The sequence below is a fragment of the Bos mutus genome, chromosome 8, assembly GCF_027580195.1.
Source record: "Bos mutus isolate GX-2022 chromosome 8, NWIPB_WYAK_1.1, whole genome shotgun sequence".
In the NCBI taxonomy this organism is placed as follows: Eukaryota; Metazoa; Chordata; class Mammalia; order Artiodactyla; family Bovidae; genus Bos; species Bos mutus.
This window is the reverse complement of record NC_091624.1, coordinates 20155095-20166064: the sequence shown is the minus strand read 5'-3', so window position 1 is coordinate 20166064 and position 10970 is coordinate 20155095. Positions and strand designations below refer to the sequence as shown.

The following is a 10970-nucleotide window of genomic DNA, read 5'->3' as shown; positions in this document are numbered from 1 at the left end:
GAAGAGTCTTGAGAGTCCCATGGACTGCAAGAAGATCCAACCAGTCCATCCTAAAGGAAATCAGTCCTGGGTATTTATTGGAAGGGCTGATGTTGAAGCTGAAACTCTAATACTTTGGCCACCTCATGTGAAGAGTTGACTCATTGGAAAAAATCCTAATGCTGGGAAGGATTGGTGGGGCAGGAGGAGAAGGGGACTACAGAGGATGAGATGGCTGGATGGCATCACCAACTCGATGGACATGGGTTTGGGTGAACTCTGGGAGTTGGTGATGGACAGGAAGGCCTGGCGTGTTGCAGTTCATGGGGTCTCAAAGAGTCTGACATGACTGAGTGACTGAACTGAACTGAACTGAATTGAAGTATATTAAAAACATGTATTTTTCTAAACTGGCATGACCAAATATCAGTTGAACCCTCCTTTAACTTTTCTAGATATAATTGATAAATCTTTCTTAGAATTTATATAGGAAGGATATATTTGTCTTCTAGGGCTTCCATAGTAAAGTACCACAGACTGGGTAGCCTAGTCACATCAATTTATGTTCCTACAGTTCCGGAAGCTAGAAGTCTGAGAGCAAGGTGTCTGCATAGTTGATTTTTTCTGAGTCATCTCTCTTTGGCTTGTAGATATTCTTGTTATCCCTATTTCTTCATATGGTGTTCCCTCTGTGTATGTGTGTATCCTAACCTTTTATAGGAATATCATTCATATTGGATTGGGGCTACCTTAATGACCTCAGATAACCATAATCACCTAATTTAATGTCCTCTATATCCAAACCACATTCTGAAGTACTGGGGACAGGGATTTCAACACATGAGTTTAAGAGCATATATAAGACTAGCTCATTTTATAGTTTTAATTACTCAAATCCATAAGGTAGTAGGTTTGAAACTTACAATTGCAGTAGAGGAATTTGTACTTATTCTTTTGGTATAAATTGTTGCCCCTGGAGATAAACTTTAGTATCTTACTAGATTCTGGTCTTATATTTCAGGACTGCCATGAAGATGTACTGAAAGTTCTACCACACTGGAAGAGTCTAATACCCCACTCATTTGATGATTTGCCAGCTCTAATTTTGGAAGAACATACTGACCACGATGGTGAAAATATCAATTTAAAAAAAAAATCTACTCTCTGTACTATGTGAGTCTATTTCCCTATTTTCCTGTGTGTTTTGACCAAACTTACAACTACTTGCACACAGCTGCATGTGGCTTCTGTTTTGTCAAACTATTAAACCAGTCTTACTTAAAATTATATTTCTCTTTCTCTTTTTTTTTTTCCCCTACTGGTCTACCTTGACTTTGCCTTCAGCATTTGCTCATCAAGACTGAGATATGAAAGGATCCTGATCTCCTTCACCATATGATTCCTGTGTCAGAAAATTCAAAATGTCTTTCAAGTTTTGCAGTTATGTATTTGACTTTATTCTCAACATATTCTCTAATTTCAACACTGCATTTTTCATTTTTTTTTCCTCATGTAATTTGTGTTGGTTCCCATAAATTTGAAAATTTACACTTTTATTCTTCCACAAAATTCCCATCCACAAGGCTTATTTCTAGTTGGGAGTTTAGGAATTCCCACCTTATCAAAATGTTAGTACTCAGGTTCTTTATTTCTAGTTTACCCTCTAACACATAACTTACAGTTTGAAATTTAGCTAATGAATTTTGTGACATGTAACCCTTAGAGTTAACTCAAAATTATCATTTGTTGTTGTGTTAGTTCCTAAGTAATGTTTGATCCCTTGTGATCACATGGACTGTAGCCCACCAGGCTCCTATATCAATATGATTTCCCAGACAAGAATACTAGAGTGGGTTGCCATTTCCTTCTCTAGGGGATCTTTCCAACCCAAGGATCAAACCCACGTCTCCTGCAGTGCAGGCAGATTCTTTATCATCTGAGCCACCAGGGAAGTCTCAAACCATTATTCAGTTCAGTTCAGTCGCTCAGTCGTGTCTGACTCTTTGTGACCCCATGAATCCCAGCATGTCAGGCCTTCCTGTCCATCACCAACTCCCGGAGTTCACTCAGACTCACGTCCATCGAGTCAATGATGCCATTCAGCCATCTCATCCTCTGTCGTCCCCTTCTCCTCCTGCCCCCAATCCCTCCCACCATCAGGTTCTTTTCCAATGGGTCAACTCTTCACATGAGGTGGCCAAAGTACTGGAGTTTCAGCTTTAGCATCATTCCCTCCAAAGAAATCCCAGGGCTGATCTCCTTCAGAATGGACTGGTTGGATATCCTTGCAGTCCAAGGGACTCTCAAGAGTCTTCTCCAACACCACAGTTCAAAATCATCAATTCTTCGGCGCTCAGCCTTCTTGACAGTCCAACTCTCACATCCATACATGACCACTGGAAAAACCATAGCCTTGACTAGATGGACCTTTGTTGGCAAAGTAATGCCTCTGTTCTTCAATATGCTATCTAGGTTGGTCATAACTTTCCTTTCAAGGAGTAAGCATCTTTTAATTTCATGGCTGTCCTTCAATTAAAAAAATAATTAAATAAAAAATACATGATTTATACTCTACAAACCATTATTAGTAGAGTACAAATCATGTATTTTTAAAATTAATTTTTTATTGAAGAATAATTGCTTTACAGAATTTTGTTCTTTGCTGTCAAACCTCAGCATGAATCAGCCATAGGTATACATATATATCCTCCTTCCTGAATGTCCCTCCTATCTCCCTCCCCATCCCACCCCTCTAGGTTGATACAGAGCGCCTGTTTGACTTTCCTGAGCCATACAGCAAATTCGCATTGGCTATCTATCTTACCTATGGTAATGTAAGTTTCCATGTTACCCTTTCCATACACTTCACCCTCTCCTCCCCTCTCCGCATGTCCATAAGTCTATTCTTTATGACTGTTTCTCTATTGCTGCCCTGTAAATAATGCTGGGAGGGATTGGGGGCAGGAGGAGAAGGGGACGACAGAGGATGAGATGGCTGGATGGCATCACTGACTCGATGGACATGAGTCTGAGTGAACTCCAGGAGTTGGTGATGGACAGGGAGGCCTGGCGTGCTGCAATTCATGGGGTCACAAAAAGTCGGACATGACTGAGTGACTGAACTGAACTGAAAATAAATTCTTCAGTACCATTTTTCTAGATTCAATATACATGTGTTATAATACCATATTTATCTTTCTGTTCTGACTCACTTCACTCTGTACAATAGGTTCTAGGTTCATCCACCTCATTAGAACTGACTCAAATGTGTTCCTTCTTCTTATTGCTGAGTAATATTCCATTGTGTATATATGCCACCACTTCTTTATCCATTCATCTGTCAATGGACATCTAGGTTGCTTCCATGTTCTAGCTATTGTAAATAGTTCTGCAATGAACGATGGGATACATGTGTCTTTTTCAATTTTGGTCTCTTCAGAGTATATGCCTAGGAGTAGGATTGCTGGGTCATGTGGTAGTTTTATTCCTAGTTTTTTAAGGAATCTTGATACCATCTTCTATAGTGGCTGTATCAATTTACATTCCCATCAACAGTGCAAGAGTGTTCCCTTTTCTCCACACCCTCTCCAGCATTTATTGTTTTAGGCTTTTTGATGATGGCCATTCTGAGCAGTGTGAGGTGGTGTCTCATTGTAGTTTTGATTTGCATTTCTCTAATACTGAGCGATGTTGAGCATCCTTTCAGGTATTTATTAGCCATCTGTTTAGGTCTTTTCCCCAATTTTTGGTTGGTTGGTTTGTTTTTCTGGTATTGAGTTGCATGAGCTGCTTATATATTTTGGAAATTAATCCTTTGTCAGTTGTTTCATTTACTGTTATTTTCTCCCATTCTGAGGACTGTCTTTTCACCTTGCTTCCCTGGTGGCTCAGAGGGCAAAGCATCTGCCTGCAATGCAGGAGACCTGGGTTCGATCCCTGGGTCAGGAAGATCCCCTGGAGAAGGAAATGGTAACCCACTCCAGTACCCTTGCCTGGAAAATCCCATGGACAGAGAAGCCTGGTAGACTACAGTCCATGGGATCGCAAACAGCTGGACATGACTGAGTGACTTCATTATAGTTTCCTTTGCTGTGCAAAAGTGTTTAAGTTTAATTCAGGTCCCACTCATTTACTTTTGTTTTTATTTGTGTTACTTTTAGGAGAGGGGTCATAGAGGATCTTGCCTTGAAAAAATATGAAATGATTCATGAATCCATACTTCATCCTAGAACAGGGGCCATGCTAATCTCTGTATCATTCCAATTTTAGTATATGTACTGCCAAAATGAACATTTTCTTTTCTTTTCTTTTGATGCAAGTGCCTAGCTTAAACTTTGATTGCTGAGGCAACCACTTCAAGGGCTATCTACTCCAAAGTCAGCTATCTAGAATAAATATCTACATCCTCAGAAACTTGACTAGATAAAGTACCAGGCCACCTCTCAACACTGCGGCTTATTTTTTTAGAAATCCTAGTTGATTTCCATAACTGATCATTTGGGCCACTTTTTATTTTCCCCCCACACTTTAAATTACCACTTTTGTTTTAAATTCAGCAACAGTGAGCCCACAAAACTTCTAGACTATTACCTTCATCCCAAATAAAAGCAGAACCTCAGACCAGTGCACTCTTTTACCCACTCTAGCTCTGATTCTCCTTCACTCTCCCATTTCCCATTCCCAACTCCCTGCTGTATGACTCCAGTTGCACTGTGTGATTTCTAGATCTTATAATTAATCAGGGTTTCCTTGGTGCCTCAATGGTAAAGAGTCTGCCTGCAATGTGGGAGACCTGGGTTTGATTCCAGGGTCAGGAAGATTCCTGGAGAAGGGAAGGGCTACCCACTCTGTTATTCTTTCCTGGAGAATTCCATGGATAGAGGAGCCTGGTGGGCCACAGTCCAAGGGGTTTCAAGGAGTTGGACATGACTGACTGACTAACATTTTGGACTCCCTGGTGGCTCAGTGGCAAAGAATCTACCTGAAATGTGGGAAACCTGAGTTCAATCCCTAGGTTGGGAAGATCCCCTGGAGAGGAAAATGGCCTACATGCTACAGTATTCTTTCCTGGAGAATTCCATGGACAGAGGAGTCTGGTGGGCTCATGTCGCAAGGAGTCAGACACAACTGAATGACTTTCACTTTCATTATAATTAATCAACCTTTATTTTTTCAAAGTTTCTTGATGATATTGCTGAACGGTGTCTTGAAATCATAATAAGAACTATAAGGTCAGTCCAGCCACAATGGTAGTTATTAACAGGCTAAGAGAGAAAACAAAACAAAACACCAAATTTTATCAATAAAACTGAAATCTGTATCAACCAGTTAATATCAGGCCATATAATTCCCTTTAGTAGATCACTTTTGAGTTTTAAATAGTCTTTAAGTTGAGTGAAAATGATTTACAATCAAAGCAATTTATTTTTTTCAATCTGATTCCCACTATTATTTTACCTCTCTTCCTTAACTCAACAATATATGTCAATGTTCTTTTTTTCCCCCAAAATATGGTTTATATTTCCTTTCTTGGTGTATATATCATGCTATTTACTTGACCTAGAATATCATTTTCTTTCACTGTTTCTGCCTTTTTTTTTCTCTTAATATCCTCCAGTGTTCCTATTTAAGCAGTTATCTTCACAAGTTTCAGTCCTATAATCTGAGCTTAAGGCCGCAGGTGGGTGTATACTAGAGAAATGTTGAGCTCTCTTTATTTTCATAAACAGAAATCAGAGTAAGTTATGGATAGCAGTATAATTGGTTCAAAAGAACAGTGCTTAACTCCATAAATTCTTCTCATCAAATTTGGCTTCATGGACCAGTGAACTTGCTAGGGTTTAGCTGTACTTGGAGTTGAATATTCTGTAGTCATTGTGTTGAAATTTTATCTTTGTGTGTTTTATAAATGAATCCTATCAAAAAATGCAGAATGGGAGTGGGAAGCATCAAATTTAAATGAGAACCCTGCAGCATCTGGGTCTAGATAAGTTACTGTCCATCCCTGACTCATCCAGGCAGCTCCATGGTACTTTCCAGGGGGACTTAATGAGGGCTTCTCACCTAATCCCTATCCAGACACTTAGTACATCCCTCATGAATATTGTAATACATTTGGGAGACTGAAAGTGTTAGGGTGGTGGACTCTAGGGAAAGGAAACTTATGTCTTGCCCCCAGCCAGAGCCTTGCTTTTTTTTTTTTTTTTTTTTTTTTGGCTTGGGTCCCTCACGTTATGTAGTAAATCATGCCTCCAATGAATTACAATGAATGCCTCCAGTGAATGAGCAAAGAACCACTCCATACCAATTATTCTGAGGTAAGTGAAGCTCCTTCTCACACTGCCACTCACACAGTTGAACATTTAAAATTAAACAAGAGAAACACAGAGGGGTAAATTCACTCCACAGCCATTGATTATATACTTTTTTCTCCTGAATGGTTTCAATACACAGTATTATAATGTTAAACTTAATACAGCTCTGAAGGTAAGATATATGTATGTGTATGTGTGTGTATATATATATATATATATATATATATATATAAAAGCATAAAAGAATAATCTGAGAAAAAAGTTATATGTATGGAAGTAATAAAGGGAGATTTCAACATAGTGCAATACATAAACTGTGTGTGTCTTGATTTTGGACCCACCACTTTTTAGATGTTTATTCTGGTTTCCAAATATCACATTTTTTTCTTATTTTTATTTGTTTAAATCTGAAATGAACTATTGATAGATGTTCAGTAAATTTTAATTACTTTTTTACTCTAAAGCAATTATCTTCTATCATTAACTCAGAAAAGCACATTGAGTTGCTAAATAACTCTTAAAATATATCACACAGGGAATGGCCTGGAAATAAAAACACTGACACACAAAAAATTTAATTTTAAAAATTAAGTGAGAAATTTAGATTTTCCAAGACCACCTAAGGAAAGTAAACATAGAGCCCTTAGAAGGGGCAGAGGGGAATCAAAGACAGTAAATGATATAATTAACACATCATGATTATTGATGGTTAGTGAGAATTACTCAGAGACATTTGAAGAACTTTTTGTTGAATAGTAATGGCATATATTAAGGCTTCCCTGGTGGCTCAGTGGCAAAGAATCCACCTGCCAACACAGGAGAAGCAGGTTCTATCCTGGGTTGGGAAGATCCCTTGGGGAAGGAAATGGCAACCCACTCCAATATTCTTACCTGGGAAAGTTCATGAACAGAGGAGCCTGGTGGCATACAGTCCACAGAGTGGCAAAATAGTTGGACTCAACTCAATGACTAAACAATAACAATTGCATATAGTACTCTTCAATAAAATATCTCCCAATGGTCAATAAAAATTAAGTACAGGCTTGAACAATAATTTTGTGAAGAGCAACTAAGTAAGGGAGATCTATTGGAGAAGTGCACCATGGTGCAAACTAGGGATAACCCATGAGAATGGGGTGTTCCAACCACTGTGCTGATTCACTAGGTATAAGAACTCAACTCAGATATGTGAATTTCCTATTCTCCTTCTGCTGGAGAGAAAAAGGATAAAAACTAACTAGCACAAAAATTATCTCAGACACTTAGCATTAAATGTGTAAGAGACAATTTTTTATTCAACATAAAACTATTCTGAAGCAGATACCATCATTAGATGGATAAGGAAATTAAGGGACAGAAAGGTGGTTTGCACTCTTTCACATTGATTACAAGTGTGACAGCCAGGATTGAATCATGACTCTCCAATTACAGAGTCTATGTGGTTAACCTCTATATCACAAGATCTCTCTTTAGAGATTTCTTTTTTAATTAAGGTATAATTGATTTATACTACTATACAAGTTTCAGGTGTGCAAAGTAGTGATTCACAATTTTAAAAAGTTAAGGCACTACTCAGTGAGATGTCATTCCAGGACCTTGCTTCAGACAGTTTTCCTCCAACACAGATAACTAGGAAAATATGAAGGAAGCCTAGTACCAAGGAACTGATCTGGATCCAGGGCATGCAGCATTCACTCTGGCTTCAAGATATCAAGTTCTGAGGCTTTGGAGTGGGAGCACCAACTTCAACTAACCCTAGGGAGTATCAGAGAGAACTCACACAATGGAAACCACTTGAAGATAAGACCCAGCATCACCCAACCACCAGTAGCATGTTGTGCAGGATGCTTAATCTAAACAACAACAACAAAAATACAAACTTAATCATCAGCAGACACGATTACCACATCACTCAGCCTTACCCATCAGAGGAAAAACAAACAAAACCTCAGGATAAATCTCACCCTATGCAAAGCCTACACAAACCACTGGACCAACCTTGGGAGGGAAGAAACCAAAAGGAAGAAAGAATTCAACCCTGAAGCCCGGGAAAAGGAAACCTCATACACAATATGTTGAAAAAAAAAATAATGAAAAGGCAGATAAATACACAAATGAAGGAACAAACTAGAAACACAGAAGTCCAAATAGATGAAGAGGAAATAGGCAAACTACTGGAAAAAGAATTCAGAATAATGATAGTAAACATGATCAAAAACCTTGAAAACAAAATGGAGAAAATGAATCAATTAACAGTGATATAGAAGAATTAAAGAATAAACATACATAGAAAAACAGCACACTTACTGAAATCAAAAATATTTTAGAAGGAATCAATAGCAGAATATATGAAGCAGAAGAACTAATCAGTAAACTGAAAGATAAAATGGTGGAAATAACTTCTGAAGATCAGAATAAAGTAGAATGAAAAGAACTGAAGATAGTCTTAGTGACTTCTGGGACAATATCAAATGCACCAACATTCTAATTATAGAGCTCCCAGAATAAGAAGAGAAAAGGAGGGGTATGAGAAAACTTTTGAAGGTATTATAGTTGAAAATTTCCCCAACATGGAGAAGGAAATAGTCAATGAAATCCAAGAGGCACAAAGAGTCTCATACAGGATAAACCCAAGGATAAACTTGCTAAGGCACATACTAATCAAACTAACAAAGACTAAACACAAAGAAAGAGTATCAAAAGCAGTAAGGGAAAAGCAACAAGTAACATAAAAGGGAAATCCCATACACTTAATGGCTGATCATTTAGCAGAAACTCTACAGCCCAGAAGGGAATGGCAGGATATATTTAGAGTGTTGGAAGGGAAAAATCTACAACCAAGATTACAGTACCCAGCAAGGATCTCATTCAAAATTTATGGAAAAATAAAAAGCTTTTCAGACAAGCAAAAGTTAAGAGAATTCAGTACCACCAAGCCAGCTTTATAACAAATGTTATAGGGACTTATATAGCCATGATATATGAGAAGAAAAACATCTACAAAATCTACATGAAACAATTAAGAAAATGGCAGTAGGAGCATATATATCAATAATTAATTTAAACATAAATGAATTAAATGTTCCAATAAAAAGACCCAGGCTGACTGAATGTATACAAAAACAAGACCCATATATATACTGTCTATAATAAACCCACTTCAGACCTAAAAACACATATAGACTGAAAGTGAGAGAAAAAATATATTCCATGAAAATGGGAAGCAAATGAAAACTGGAGTAGCAATTCTCATCTCAGACCTTAAAATAAAGATTAAAAGAGATAAGGAAGGAAACTACATAATGATCAAGGGATCAATCCAAGAGGAAGAAATAACAATTGTAAATAACTATACACCCAACATAGAAACACCTCAATACATAAGACAAACACTAACAGATATAAAAGGAGAAATTGACAATAACACAATAATAGTAGGAGACTTTAACCCCCCACTTACACCAATGGACAGATCATCAAAACAGTATTAATAAAGAAACATGCATCTTAAATGATACATTAGATGACATGGATCTCATTGACATCTTCAAGACATTCCATGTTAATGCAGAAGAATACACCTTCTCAAGTGCACATGGAACATTCTCCAGGATAGGTCACATCTTGGGTCACAAATCAAGTCTCAGTAAATTTTTAAAAATTGAAATTATATCAAGCATCTTCTCTGACCACAACGCTATGAGATTAGATATCAATTACAACAACAACAAATGTAAGAAACACAAAAACACATGGAGATTAACAACACGTTTCTAAATGACCAATAGGTTACTGAAGAAATCAAATGGGAAATCAGAAAACTTCTATAAAAAATGCCATTGAAAACATCATAACTCAAAACCTATGGGATGCAGCAAAAGCAGTTCTAAGAGGGTAGTTTGTAGCAATACAATCTTACCTCAAGAAACAAGAAAAACATTGAATAGACATCCTAATTTTATACCTAAACAACTGGAAAAAGAAGAACGACAACAACAACAGCAAAAAAAAAACACAAAATTAGTAGAAGGAAAGAAATAAAAAAGATCCAAGCAGAAATAAATGAAAAAGAAATGAAAGAAACAATAGTAAAGATTAATAAAACTAAATCTGGTTCTTTGAGAAGATAAACAAAACTGACAAACTTTTAGCCGGACTCATCAAGAAAAAAAGAGAGAAGAATCAAATCAACAAAATTAGAAATGAAAAAGAAGAGGTTACAACAGGCAATGCAGAAATACAAAGGATTATAAGAGACGATCATGAACAACTATTTAGCACTCAAATGGATAACCTGGAAGAAATGAATATAGTCTTAGAAACGTTCAATCTTCCAGGACTGAACCAGGAAGAAATAGAAATTATGACCAATCCAATTATAAGCACCGAAATTGAAGCTGTGATCAAAAATTTCCCAAAATACAAAAGTCCAGGGCCAGATGTCTTCACAGGAGAATTCTATCAAACATTTAGAGAAGAACTAATGCCCATCCTTCTAAAACGTTTTCAAAAAATTGCAGAGGAAGGAACACTTCCAAACTCATTCTATGAGGCCACCATCACCCTGATACCAAAACCAGACAAAGACAACACAAAAAAAGAAAACTGCAGGCCAATATCACTGATGAACACAGATGCAAAATCTCTAACAAAATTATAGCAAACAGAATTCAGTGA

At 37.2% G+C, this 10970-nt stretch overlaps 1 non-coding gene across 1 annotated transcript; it reads right to left on the bottom strand.

The window, feature by feature from the left end:
- Window positions 1–4168: 4168 nt before the first annotated feature.
- On the bottom strand, window positions 4169–4270 carry LOC138989076 (U6 spliceosomal RNA). Its single transcript, XR_011465307.1, has one exon. It is a non-coding gene; the product is annotated as a U6 spliceosomal RNA (small nuclear RNA).
- Between the last annotated feature and the right edge of the window lie 6700 nt (window positions 4271–10970).